Source organism: Haliotis rubra, unplaced genomic scaffold (genome assembly GCF_003918875.1).
Source record: "Haliotis rubra isolate DU_JTF1 unplaced genomic scaffold, ASM391887v1 Scf100, whole genome shotgun sequence".
NCBI lineage: Eukaryota > Metazoa > Mollusca > Gastropoda > Lepetellida > Haliotidae > Haliotis > Haliotis rubra.
This window is the reverse complement of record NW_025764893.1, coordinates 2,102,619-2,118,731: the sequence shown is the minus strand read 5'-3', so window position 1 is coordinate 2,118,731 and position 16,113 is coordinate 2,102,619.

Here is a 16,113-nt window from a genome sequence, read left to right as displayed (position 1 = left end):
GACACAGTGCCTCCAGAGATAACCCGTTTAAACAGTTGTAAAGTAAGTGTGCGCCAGAGATTTGTCGATACACGCAGAGAGCACTTGTGTATTTGTGACGGATACGACTGACTTCGCTTTCAGACTTTATGTCAGGACTTGCCGAGGCGATTGAAGAGAATGCCTTGGTTGTCGAACACATATGTTCCGAATTCGTTGTATCACACACGAAACCGATCAATATCTATATCAGGGTTTTTTCTGTTACGATGCTTTCCTATTCACTTTGAGCGGTGTCTCCTATTAAGGTATGTAGAGACGAAGCCCGGTTAGACGACGTCATCACATTCCATGTACAATCACAGAATGACGTCATTACATTGTTATTGTTATGACAACACCCCTGTATTGTGATTTAGAGCTGACTTAATGGAAAAAATATGACAATATAGAACAAACATTACTGCAGTTTGTTACGGCGTTCCAGTACAAACTACCGTCACCCGAGGATAAAAGTAAACAGAGTGCAAACATGAGGTGACTACGTCACTTTGTTCATGGAGTTGCTCATACTTAGAGTATTACCACCAACATACGTAGTTTACTCTATATCAAATACATGCATAGCATGAACAAACGATAACCCGGACCTGTTCAACCTTGAAACCCCACTCCAAGGACATTTAATGTAATAAGCAACATGTGGACAAAGCACAACACTCCCGCACCAAACTGTTAAGCCAAATGATGGAATACACTTGGATATGACATTTTGCCAATGAAGTATTTATGTTATTAAAGACTGAAACTACTGGAAATAATCACCAAAAATTCCAAACGCAGGTCCAAATAGAAAATGTTATAGCTGTATCCAAAATATCACCACTGAATATAATTACATTTAGCTCTTTTCAATTTTTGCCACAATCAAGCAAAGGCATGTAATTATTATGAGAGACAGTTTCATTTTCCTTATTCCGACCTTTGTTTATCTGACTCTTTTTCCACGGTACCATCTGGATTAACGAGGCTTCACAATATATGGAACAATCAGTGGCAAATCTAACTTGGATACTAGATCACGTGTGTTCCTGTCAACTAGTACCACATGCCCTGGTCACAACCGAAAACAGTCCTTCCTGTGGTCAATACGAGAATCTTTACATGTTCTCAACGACGTACTTACGGAGACCTATTTAGAAGAGGTGCCATGCTCGCTTTGATCGGTGAGCTGTAGGACGTCTATAAACAGTACGTGAAGGCGACACATCCTCCAATTTCAACTGTTTGTTGCAATTTACATCGATTTCCACACACATATAGTCAATACCGTATAGGTCACAGTGAAGTATTCCTGATTTGCTCACGGCCCAAATAGTTATTGCCTAAGACCGCAAAACGAGAAAGAGGCATTTAGGGTCAAGTGAAGGTTTGGCGCCAGAGCAATAACAAACTTAACTTCTGTCAGCAATTAAAAACATAACTGGACCGCACTTTCCTAACATTTCATCAAGGACCATAACATACTAAATTTATGTCAGCAATTAAAAGTGAACCGCATTTTCCTAACATGTCATCTTTATCATAAAGTCCCAGCCATGTTGGCATTTCTGGGAACACCATGGCTGATCTTGCTGCTAAGGCAGCACTCAACAAATCTGTGACACCACTTCTTATCCCATACTCTGATTACAAAGCTAGCATAAGAACTTACATCAGTGATCTGATGCAAAAAGAAGTGGGACGCCCAGGTAGGTATCAATAAATTACATGAAATAAAACCCTATATTGGTTATACCTACTTAGGTTGTCGGTCCAGATTTGAAGAGGTCATCATGCGACGATGTCGTATTGGCCACACCAGATATACTCATGAGTACCTATTGAAAGGTGAGGATCCTCCGTTTTGTATCCCTTGTGATGAGAGAACCACGGTCAAGCATGTCCTGCTTGACTGTGTTGAATTCTCTATCATAAGGGATAGATATTTTAATGTCAAAACAGTAAAGGACCTTTTTAATAATGTTAATTATCATTTAATCATTGATTTTCTAAAGGAGATAGATCTGTTAAATGAATTTTGATATATGTTTTGTAAATAGATAAGGTTTTATAATTGGTAGTTTAGGTTATCAACTTAGATTGTTAGTGGCTGTACCCTCAAAGGGGGTTGAAGTATTGTAAAATTATTGTCCTCCTGAGCGGGTACGTAAGTCCCAACACATTTAGAGTAAATTTAGGCTTACCACGTTTTTAATCGTAGAATATGTGTGCTTTTAATTTATGGCTAGATTTCTCTTCTGTCGCCAATGGCTGAAGGGATGGTGTAAATCCAACTAGGGTCCATGCAGGTAGCAAAAGTAATGTAAGTCCCTCATGGTTCCTAGTATGGTGATCTACCTTCAGTTGTTGGCGATCTATAGCCCGTTTTTATATTGTATTGTCTTCGTAAATAAAATAGTTTTACATGTTCATGCTAGTTTTTAGACTCCATCTGTGTTACTCTAGTTATTTTACAGTCCTTCGATGACTGATTATTTATCAACTTTAATTTATTGTTTGTATAAAACATTTCTCGTCACTATATGGCAGAAATATTGCCGATGTGACGTTAAATATTAACTCACTCACTCACTTTATCATAAAGAGACAGCCACGCAAAATGTCATTTGAACTTATCTGCCATTCACAATAGAAACACGGAAGTTTTAAAATGAATGTCAAATATGACTTCTGCAAACTATATCTTGGTCGACGTCTACCTGCCTGTGAAAGTATAACTCGATCCTGTGCTGCAACATTATACGGTGACTGCACAATGATATGTTACTGCAACATGATACGGTGGCTGCAAAATGATATGTTACTGCAACATTATACGGTGGCTGCAAAATGATATGTTACTGCAACATTATACGGTGACTGCACAATGATATGTTACTGCAACATTATACAGTGACTGTACAATGATATGTTACTGCAACATTATACAGTGGCTGCAAAATGATATGTTACTGCAACATTATACGGTGGCTGCAAAATTATATGTTACTGCATCATTATACGGTGGCTGCACAATATATGTTACTGTTACATTATACGGTTACTGCATAATGATATGTTACTGCAACATTATACGGTGACTGTACAATGATATGTTACTGCAACATTATACGGTGGCTGCAAAATGATATGTTACTGCAACATTATACGGTGACTGCACAATGATATGTTACTGCAACATTATACGGTTGCTGCACAATGATATGTTACTGCAACATTATACGGTTACTGCAAAATGATATGTTACTGCAACATTATACGGTTACTGCAAAATGATATGTTACTGCAACATTATACGGTTACTGCACAATGATATGTTACTGCAACATTATACGGTGACTGCACAATGATATGTTACTGCAACATTATACGGTTACTGCACAATGATATGTTACTGCAACATTATACGGTTACTGCACAATGATATGTTACTGCAACATTATACGGTTACTGCACAATGATATGTTACTGCAACATTATACGGTTACTGCACAATGATATGTTACTGCAACATTATACGGTTACTGCACAATGATATGCTACTGCACTGCGTACAATGATATGTTACTGCAACATTATACGGTTACTGCAAAATGATATGTTACTGCAACATTATCACGGTTACTGCACAATGATATGTTACTGCAACATTATACGGTTGGCAAAATGATATGTTACTGCAACATTGTACGGTTACTGCACAAGGATATGTTACTGCAACATTATACGGTTACTGCACAATGATATGCTACTGCAACATTATACGGTAGCTGCAAATATTATATGTTACTGCCACATTATACGGTTACTGCAAAATGATATGTTACTGCAACATTATACGGTGACTGTACAATGATATGTTACTGCCACATTATAAGGTTACTGCACAATGATATGTTACTGCAACATTATACGGTTCACTTCTTACTCCAGTAAACACGTTCATCTGGTGCCATTAAATAGATAACCTGCGTCTGTTGGGTTCTAAAGCACGTTACGATGCAGATTACTCACCCCTGTAAAACCACCCTCCAGAATGAGGAATACACGACAAAATGTTATATTTCTCAAGGCTACACATTCTGTGAAAATTAAGTACAGGTCAGAGATACAGTATTGACCAAGACTGATATTTTAGGCCATATAACATAGTCTCCAAAAAATGAAACGCATATGTGTATTTTCACGAATTTGATCTGCTAAGTTTAAAGTGGGATAACACATGTAATTGTGGATCAGTTACAGCCAAATATCACAATAATGAAAATCAAACGTCTGTTAACATGTCTAGCTTATAAGAAGTTCAATAAGTGAAGAATCCGTTCCCAGTTGGGCGCTGTCTTCAATATCTGTTGTGGCCACCATGAGCCCCCAGACTGCTCTGCCCCGTCCCGGCATGGACTGAATAAGTCTTTGAATTCGACCTTGTGGAATCCTGGACCATTCCTCTTGCAATGCCTGTGACAGTTGATCTAACGTCTGGGGCGCCGATTGAGGTTCACGTGCCGGGGTCATCCCACAAATGCTCGATGGGGCTGAGGTCGGCCGACTTGGAAGGCCATGGAAGCACTATCATGTTTTCATTCAGAAGATATTGAATAGTGGATGTGCTGTGAGTCCTGGCATTATCTTGCTGGAACAACTCGCGGTCAATGATCGGAACCATGTGAATCCTTAAGTTGTCGTCTCTGCACCGAATAGCAGTTAAACCAATCTGCGTGGTACGTCACTGAAACTTACACGTCGCCAGTTTTGTAGATTCCAGAATCGTACATCATTGCACCACTGGACTCGTTGATGTCGATGTAGTCGTCGCAGCACAGGCCAAAATAGCTGTCGAAGTCCAGCGTCTCGTAAAAAACGATTGAAGAATGGTTTGCACCGACACTCTCCTCAAACCAGACACTGCACTGGCACTTAAGCGTTGCTTTGACAGTTTGATTGCGCAAATGAAGTACCCGGATGTACATATCTCTGCCGCAGGGGTAATCCGAGGTCTACCATTTGGAGGGCGATCATGCATAGAATTGGTTTGTTGATATCGGTCCCATAAACGACTGATGGTACACTGGTGAGCATTGAGGTGACGTCGAATTACAGACACTGGTTTGTCTGGTCGAGATTCGACAAGTTACAGGTCGACCACATATAGCTTGTATATTCTTGAATGCGGCGCGTAACAACAAAGAAGTCGTTCCCAGTATAATATTCTGCATACACGTCTTGTTTGTATGAGAACGCAATTTCTAAAATGATTTGACAAGAGATAACAGACTTTTAACTCTTCAATCATCTTCGGCCCTGCATCAATAGTGGCAGGTTTAATGGAGTTGTCGTAAGCAATTTGTGTGTCTTCTTCGGAACAATTCCAGCTGGAATACACTTCTAAATTGGCTCATACGTTTTGCATGAAGTCAGTAAGGTCAAGGTCAACGTGTCCCTCTATTCTGGTCATGCGCACAATGTTGATTTAGGATCGGCATTGCTTTCGAAAGAGAATTTCGATATGGACAAATTATCTTTTGACACACGCTATTTCTGTCGGATCCGTCAGAATGATAAGACGAGGTTTTTATACTGCACCACAACATCTCGCTGATAATTCCTGTACAGAGTTGTGTCCCTTATCCGTGCCAGAATAATGACTGGCACATCTAATAAACTGAAACATTATGTATTAAACCATGTTACTAAAATTTACTTATCGAAGCGTCTGCATGTAGTTTATATGTCAACAGTACGTGTTTGCGTGCTTCTGAGATTGTCGTTATATGATACATTACAAACCCTTACGAAGATAATATTTTACGGTACATTCATCATTACCGATATAGTTGGGGTAGACCTTGATGGTGTGGGGTCTTGCATGTATCGCGATCATCACAGAGTGAGTGAGTGAGTAAGTGAGTGAGCTTTAGCTTTATGACGCTTTAAGCAATATTGAAGCAATATCACGGCGGGGAACACCAGAAATGGGCTTCGTACATTGTACCCATGTGGGGAATCGAACCCTGGTCTTCGGCGTGACGAGCGAGTGCTTTAACCACGAGGCTACCCAACCGTCCACTTAGAACAGTTGTAGGGTTACTTCACTGGTCAGTTAAATGCCAAAGAAAAGCCAACGTGACGCCAGATCATCACAGAAAGTAGGCAAAGTATAGCAACGTATTTAGTGACAATAGAAGAACACAACTAGACACTACCGTTTCAGTTGCAGACATAACCAAATATTTACTTCCCGGACAATTTACACACACATTTCTGTGTGCCATTTGTAGCAAATTACATCGATTAATCGATAAATAGACGCACTATTGTCCGCTACGAACATGGGTTGTGGATATACCCCAAGCTAAAGCATCAAGGTAATTAACCTTTGGACTACATACCATCACAGCTGGCCCCCCTGTAATTGAGAGCTCTTTCACAGAAGGGAACCTGTAATTCAGGCTTTGGGGGATTTCTGCTTTACAAAAAAATGTAGGCAGACTGACATGGAACTGAATTAATAGTGTTCAGACCAAGATCAAGCACTGGGTTGTCAGACGACTGTTGCAGAGGACCATGTGCCAACGGCAGTGTTCCAGATACTTTAAAGAACAAGACACTGTTGAAGCAGAGGACAGTAAAGAATAGATATGTTAAAGGCAAGCATACGATGAGGCAGCATTCTGATCACGTTATTATAAGTTGTTCACTGGTCTCAATCCATGGGCCCCGAGGGACCAGTGAACAAAGTATTTATCTTACCGAACACCTTAATGTTAGTTTTGAATTGTTTTAAAGCACGGGTACAAATCTTTTTGTAGCCATCGCTAGATTTTGCTGACAAGAAAAACAGATTTAGAGTTATCTCCCTTCCATCGATTTGCATTCGCAAAACATCAGTAATTTCCGTACATCATACGTGATTCAATGTTCGTCGAGATAAAGAATTACTTCCACGAAGTACCAAATGGGTTGCCATTGACAGCAGGGTACATTGAAATGTTACTCGCTTGTAGGCGTAGTCAATCAGAAAGCAACCTTTATGTGTGAGGTAAGATAAAGATTGATGTAATAGGCATACTATTTAATACTTTCATTAACTGGACACACTGAGAGAGTGACCTAAGACAGATTGTGACCCCAATTCAAGACAACAACAAAAAACACAAAGAAACAAAAGAACAAACCAAAACAACAACACCAAATACAGAGATTGTAAAAGATACTTGTTCCTACAGTACCACGATGTTAGAACTGGTCTCCAGCAAACTATGCATGTAATCCTAATTGAACTGCGCAGAGCATACTTGGACTTTCTGGTCTAGGCTCGATTATCAACAGACCGCTGTTATACAGCTGAGATATTATTGGAGTGTATGACACGTTATAATGTGATCGGGTGCTGCTGACCGCTCAAGGAAACTCAATCTAAGCCGGTAATAGATTGATGTAATAAGTCCACCATTGAACATATTGAATAACAGACTCACTGATAAATCGCTGCTTTAATTGGAAGAAAATCCTCAATATTGGGCCAGAACGTGAAAGGTCAATCACAATATTACCGTTACTATTGGCCTTATCACCAACAACGGGGCGATGTTGCAGAGGAATATCCCTGACTCCGTCTGATGGGGTGCGAGAAGGATAGCAATATGGTACCTGATTTCCAGAGTATTGTAGGCAGACTGATTCTCTCGGAGATGGAAATTAAAGATTACAAAGGGTGCTGGAAATTGCGAGAGGGAAGACTGTTCACAAAGCTTACAGGCATCTTCTGAACAGCTAGCTCCATGCCGCGGTAACACTTGGTAGTCTGTGGGAGGTGGCGACATGGGAAATTGGGAGACGAAGGACAGACATGCTATTTTACCGGGGTTTAAACATAAACTCAATGAAATAACCCCCAATGAGTGAGTTTAGTTTTACGCAGCAATATTCCAGCTTTATGGCGGCGAGTTCTTTAGAGTTTGTCGACTGCAATTTAGACATTAGAAACATCATATGTTTTGACCTTAACATTATAACAACTATAATTTGTATTTCCATAGTAATGTGCATATGTAACATACGCCAAATCCATATGCTAAAGCAAGCTCAAAGCGATATACTATTACCCTGGTATATACTCGATGTTCATTGATCATCTCCCTGGGGTCACAAAGACCCACAAATATTTGATGTGAAAGGGGTATCACACAGTTTTGAGTGTTAAGCTTAAAGCGGCTGCTTTCAGCCCGTGTAACATTTGTAATGGAGAGGTCAAATCCAGTCTCAAGGTTGCTGTGCCCGACAGCATACTTGCCAGCCCTGGAACCTGACCAACCACAACGACTGTGTGGAGAACAGCTTGACACTGATGGCTTCATGATTTATTCAAGGTACTGACTGTGATGACGTCCTTTTGACACCAGTATTACCACCGTGCTGAGGTGATGATGTGCTATACCAACAAGTAAAACATTTAAAGCGAAGGAAATCCACCAGTGTAGGGTGCGTGGTGGTAATTCTTTCAGTATTAAAAGGATAGTTCATTAAATACTGGAAGGGGGTGAGTCTTTTGTTTGTTACCAGTCACTTCGGAATGGGAAAGGGGAAAGGGGCTAAAATGTATCAGTCTTTAAACAAGGTAATTTCAAAAGGACACCCAGTTTGTCCAGCGAACTTAGCTTCTCCTCACAGCCACCCAATGAGAAATAAGGATGATAGGATAAGATTCAAAGACAAGACCGACGGACCCAGACACGTTAGAGAAACGTAGTAGTACTGCACAGCTCGTAGATACATTGTACCATCCCTGTGAAGTGAAAACCCCAAACCTACATCCATGCCAAACCTAAGATATTTTCTTCAAGACATAACACTGAAAGAAGACAGAAAATATAGAAGTAACGCCATCGGTATTCGAAACAAAAAACCACACCAACAAATCGATTGAACATTTTTGTCGCTTCAGGATGATCCTGACATTGTTTTACTGTTTCATTGTGTCACGAAGATGAGAGTTTGTTAGAGGTAGTGATGCCAATACCTTCAGTTCAGCATGGAACAATGTCAATAACCAGCATCTGTATGCCATGAAAGGACGCCTTTCTCTGTCTGAAAACTCTATGAAGCCATACCGATAATATAGAATGACTTTATTGGATTTTATTCTAGATTAATAGCAATAACCTCATTCTGGCTTACAGGACTAGTTAAATATAGATACAATTTCATTTACTCCCGTAATGAATGAAGCTACTCCTGTGTGGGCCATTATGTCAGCCGTCCCAATGCTGTGTTTTCCGCTGCCTCTGTTATACATTGCCAACACGGGGCATTGCTATGTGTACTTTGTAAATAGTTATTCATAGGTCATCCTTACCGACAACTCCTCTACCAAGACTCATTATATTGACACACACAAACTGTATAATGTCCTTTGAAGAGATGTGTATGTTATTATATATGTCATTGGAAACTTAATCCAAACAATACGTGCAAATTACAGTTCACTCATCTTTGGAAGCGGCCAATTGAAATCTTGCGTATCACTGATGACATTGATTGAGCTACTACCTTGTCGTATTTATCAATATTCATCACCGCAGGTGATACCACTGTGGAGAATCGCTGCTCCTACTATATGTGTTGAATTACTATATAAGTATATAAATCACAATTTTAAATATCACCATTTCTTTCTAATATACGAGTTCAAGAGTGAAAGGAGCTGATGGAAGGGAAATAGAAAACATGTTGAAAACCCGATGAGAAAATCAAACAAAACAAGCTAATTCCATACTGAGTGAATAAGTTAACCCAGTTAACGTTGTATTGCAACAAAACTGATGTACAAAAGAAAGTACACAACTTGTAAATATTTTGAAAAGTGTTTGACTGACTCACAAATACAACATTGTGTACATCTTGCTAAAATACGACAGAGAGATCACACACTCACGTTCCATGCCAAACGAATGGGATTCAGTCGATGTTGACGTGCTCATGATGTGCCCCGAAATGGTCGTCTGAGCCAGTCGCCTCATCACTGTGTTCCTGCTGATGTAGTAACCCAAGGCTGTTGATGCTGATGACGTCACTGTGAGCATCCATGGCCAGTTGCACAGATAGAAAGAGCAGATGATGGTCATCTAGCGAGGAGGTCACTATCGGTCTTCAGCTTCTGAGGTGGTCAGATGCGACAGTCCAAAGGTTCGTTCTTGACTCGTTATTGAAAATCATTTTTGTGTTTTTATATTGCTGGCACATAACATGCACCTGCGGTAGCAGCTTTTTATTTCAAGACATATGTTGCATTTGTATTTACGGGATTGTTTGTAATTATCAGTGATGTGATTAGTGTGATATAATCATATCTCAGTATGTGTAATAATATTCATGAATGAGTAATGGTGTCACATGACGTATATGGGTGGGTGATGGATTCATATATAGCACCCAGGTGGGGAATCAGACGAGCCCCATCGCCCCTCAATACAATGAATCACATCGTCCAGACAAACACATGAAAACAGGGCACACTTTATTGAATTCTTTAATCAATACAATTCCGTGATACTACAAAAAGAGTTACACGGAGTTAACCAAAAGGAAAACCATGTATCGGTAATCTTTGACCGAATTTTGCCCCCTGAGCGGTGACCCTCACTCCGAGACGGCTTCGTGTGAGAGAGCGACACAGTGCCTCCAGAGATAACCCGTTTAAACAGTTGTAAAGTAAGTGTGCGCCAGAGATTTGTCGATACACGCAGAGAGCACTTGTGTATTTGTGACGGATACGACTGACTTCGCTTTCAGACTTTATGTCAGGACTTGCCGAGGCGATTGAAGAGAATGCCTTGGTTGTCGAACACATATGTTCCGAATTCGTTGTATCACACACGAAACCGATCAATATCTATATCAGGGTTTTTTCTGTTACGATGCTTTCCTATTCACTTTGAGCGGTGTCTCCTATTAAGGTATGTAGAGACGAAGCCCGGTTAGACGACGTCATCACATTCCATGTACAATCACAGAATGACGTCATTACATTGTTATTGTTATGACAACACCCCTGTATTGTGATTTAGAGCTGACTTAATGGAAAAAATATGACAATATAGAACAAACATTACTGCAGTTTGTTACGGCGTTCCAGTACAAACTACCGTCACCCGAGGATAAAAGTAAACAGAGTGCAAACATGAGGTGACTACGTCACTTTGTTCATGGAGTTGCTCATAGTTAGGATATTACCACCAGTATACGTAGTTTACTCTATATCAAATACATGCATAGCATGAACATACGATAACCCGGACCTGTTCAACCCAGAAATCCCACTCCCAGGACATTTAATGTAATAAGCAACATGTGGACAAAGCACAACACTCCCGCACCAAACTGTTAAGCCAAATGATGGAATACACTTGGATATGACATTTTGCCAATGAAGTATTTATGTTATTAAAGACTGAAACTACTGGAAATAATCACCAAAAATTCCAAACGCAGGTCCAAATAGAAAATGTTATAGCTGTATCCAAAATATCACCACTGAATATAATTACATTTAGCTCTTTTCAATTTTTGCCACAATCAAGCAAAGGCATGTAATTATTATGAGAGACAGTTTCATTTTCCTTATTCCGGACCTTTGTTTATCTGACTCTTTTTCCACGGTACCATCTGGATTTACGAGGCTTCACAATATAGAATAATCAGTGGCAAATCTAACTTGGATACAAGATCACGTGTGTTCATGTCAACTAGTACCACATGCCCTGGTCACAACCGAAAACAGTCCTTCCCGTGGTCAATACGAGAATCTTTAAAATGTTCTCAACGACGTACTTACGGAGGCCTATTTAGAAGAGGCGCCATGCTCGCTTTGATCGGTAAGCTGTAGGACGTCTATAAACAGTACGTGAAGGCGACACATCCTCCAATTTCAACTGTTTGTTGCAATTTACATCGATTTCCAGACACATATAGTCAATACCGTTTAGGTCACAGTGAAGTATTCCTGATTTGCTCACGGCCCAAATAGTTATTGCCTAAGACCGCAAAACGAGAAAGAGGCATTTAGGGTCAAGTGATGGTTTGACGCCAGAGCAATAACATACTTAACTTCTGTCAGCAATTAAAAACATAATTGGACCGCACTTTCCAAACATTTCATCGAGGACCATAACATACTAAATTTCTGCCAGCAATTAAAAGTGAACCGCATTTTCCTAACATGTCATCTTTATCATAAAGAGACGGCCACGGAAAAAAGTCATTTGCCCTTATCTGCTATTCACAATAGAAACACGGAAGTTTTAAATTGAATGTCAAATGTGACTTCTTCAAACTTTATTTTGGTCGACGTCTACCTGCCTGTGAAAGTATAACTCGATCCCGTGCTGCATCATTCTACGGTTACTGTACAATGATATGTTACTGGTACATAAGACGGTTACTGCACAATGATATGCTACTGCAGCATTATACAGTTACTGCAAATTTATATGTTACTGGAACATTATACGGTTACTGCAAAATGATATGTTACTTCTACATTATACGGTTACTGCAAAATGATATGTTACTGGAACATTATACGGTGGCTGCAAAATGATATGTTACTTCTACATTATACGGTTACTGCAAAATGATATGTTACTGCAACATTGTACTGTGGCTGCAAAAGGATATGTTACTGCAACATTATACGGTTGCTGCATAATGATATGTTACTGCAACATCATACGGTGGCTGCAAAATGATATGTTACTGCAACATGATACGGTGGCTGCAAAATGATATGTTACTGTTATACTGGCTGCAAAATGATATGTTACTGCAACATTATGAAAATGATATGTTACTGCAACATTATACGGTTGCTGCATAATGATATGTTACTGCAACATCATACGGTGGCTGCAAAATGATATGTTACTGCAACATGATACGGTGGCTGCAAAATGATATGTTACTGCAACATGATACGGTGGCTGCAAAATGATATGTTACTGCAACATTATACGGTTGCAACATGCAACATCATACGGTGGCTGCAAAATGATATGTTACTGCAACATTATACGGTGGCTGCAAAATGATATGTTACTGCAACATTATACGGTGGCTGCAAAATGATATGTTACTGCAACATTATACAGTGGCTGCAAAATGATATGTTACTGCAACATTATACGGTGGCTGCAAAATGATATGTTACTGCAACATTATACGGTGGCTGCACAATGATATGTGGCTGCAAAATGATATGTTACTGCAACATTATACGGTGACTGTACAATGATATGACTGCATGTTACTGCAACATTATACAGTGGCTGCAAAATGATATGTTACTGCAACATTGTACGGTTACTGCACAATGATATGTTACTGCATCATCCTACGGTTACTGCACAATTATATGTTACTGCAACATTATACAGTTGGCGCTATGACATGGTTCCAAACTCGTCACTGCAAGACCATTGTAGCTGATGTCGAACACATCTCGAGTACGTATTGCAAACTAATACAGACCTCCCTTCATAAAATCACTTCATTTAGACTATTGTAACCTCAGTCTGTGCGACTTTTGGGATACGTAATGCCGTGAATGCTGGTTTCTTTTATCTGACAATCACACATCGACCCTGTCTGCACGTCACTTCTTACTCCAGTAAACTTGTTCATCTGGTGCCACTAAATAGATAACCTGCGTCTGTTGGGTTCTAAAGGACGTTACGAGGCAGATTACTCACCCCCAGTAACCCACGCTCCACACAGAGGAATACACGACAAAATGTTATATTTCTCAAGGCGACACATTCTGTGAGCATTAAGTACAGGTCAGAGATACAGTATTGACCAGGACAGTTATTTGAGGCTATATAACATACTCTCCCAAAAATGAAACGCATATGTGTATTTTCACGAATTTGAAATGCTAACTTTAAAGTGAGATAAAGCCGAGGTCATCCCACAAATGCTCGATGGGGCTGAGGTCGGCCGACTTAGAAGGCCATGGAAGCACTGTCATGTTTTCATTCTGAAGATATTGAATAGTGGATGTGCTGTGTGAGGCTTGGCATTATCTTGCTGGAACACACTCGCGGTCAATGATCGGAACCATGTGAAGTTTTCGTCTCTGCACCGAATAGCAGTTAAAGCGATCTGCGTGGTACGTCACTGAAACTTACACGTCGCCAGTTTTGTAGATTCCAGAATCGTACGTCATTGCACCACTGGACTCGTTGATGTCGATGTAGTCGTCGCAGCACAGGGCCAAAATAGCTGTCGAAGTCCAGCGTCTCGTAAAAACGATTGAAGAATGGTTTGCACAGACACTCTCCTCAAACCAGATACTGCACTGGCACTTTAGCGTTGACAGTTCGATTGCGTAAATGAAGTACTCGGATGTACCTATCCTCTGCTGTGGGGGTAATCCGATGTCTACCATTTGGAGGCCGATCATGCATAAAATTGGTTTGTTGATATCGGTCCCATAAACGACTGATGGTACACTGGTGAGCACTGAGGTGACGTCCAATTACAGACACTGGTTTGTCTGGTCGAGATTCGACAACTTACAGGTCGACCACATATAGCTTGTATATTCTTGAATGCGGCGCGTAACAACAAAGAAGTCATTCCGAGTATAAAATTCTGCATACACGGCTTGTTTGTATGAGAACGCAATTTCTAAAATGATCGTATTTGACAAGAGATAACAGACTATTAACTCTTCAGTCATCTTCGGCAAGGCATCAATAGTGGCAGGTTTAATGGAGCTGTCGTAAGCAATTTGTGTGTCTTCTTCGGAACAATTCCAACTGGAATACACTTCTCAATTGGCTCATACGTTTTGCATGAAGTCAGTAAGGTCAAGGTCAACGTGTCCCTCTATTCTGGTCATGCGCACAATCTTGATTTGGGATCGGCATTGCTTTCGAAAGAGAATTTCGATATGAACAAATTATCTTTTGACACACGCTATTTCTGTCGGATCTGTCAGAATGATAAGACGAGGTTTTTATACTGCACCACAACATCTCGCTGATAATTCCTGTACAGAGTTGTGCCCCTTATTCGTGCCAGAATAATGACTGGCACATCTAATAAACTGAAACATTATGTACTAAACCATGTTACTAAAATTTACTTATCGAAGCGTTTGCATGTAGTTTATATGTCAACTGAAGGTGTTTGCGTGCTTATGAGGTTGTCGTTATATGATACATTACACACCCTTGCGAAAACATTATTTTACGGTACCTTCATCATTACCGACGTAGTTGGGTTACATCTTGTGGTGTGGGGTCTTGCATGTATCGCAATCATCACAGAGTGAGTGAGCTTTAGCTTTTTGCTGCTTTAAGCAACTTTGAGAGAGAGAGAGAGAGAGAGAGAGAGAGAGAGAGAGAGAGAGAGAGAGAGAGAGAGAGAGAGAGAGAGAGAGAGAGAGAGAGAGGGACCAGGAACCCTTTTCTACTTTTCTGCCTCTTTTTTCGCTTCATAAACAGTGCTCAAACTGACTCCTTTAAAAACCATCCCACCATCAAGTGAGTGACACTTCTCCAACGTATTGAGGTCGTAGGGCTAGAATGTGGCATACAGATCTTCCTAGTGTCTGAACAACCCAATACAAGTCTAGACGGTCCGAGTGCTGCACTTCAGGGGACTTATCTAAATCACCCACGTCAGCTCCACACAGAGCCGGTAGTATGCATCAGTAAATGAATGGCGGTCTAACGACGGGATTACTTCGTGACTGCTCCGTTAAGTATTAGCTTGAACGACTGGCTTAGAAGGGGCTTGCGTGTCTTTGAATGATCAACTAATTACAGAGACTTTAGTTCACGAGGGATCAGTGGAGGACTGGGCCTGTGTCCGTTAATGGTGAGCTACAGGGACTGGTCGTATATTCTGGGGTTGATGGTGATGGGAGAGATTAAGGAGGGGGAGGTGTCCCGAACAAAATGACACAGTAGTATTTGTGCAAATGTTTTGTTGATACATTTGAACATTATCGAGGGACAGGACGTTTAGTATAGGGCTAGGAGCTGGACCAAAATAGTATGGTTCATT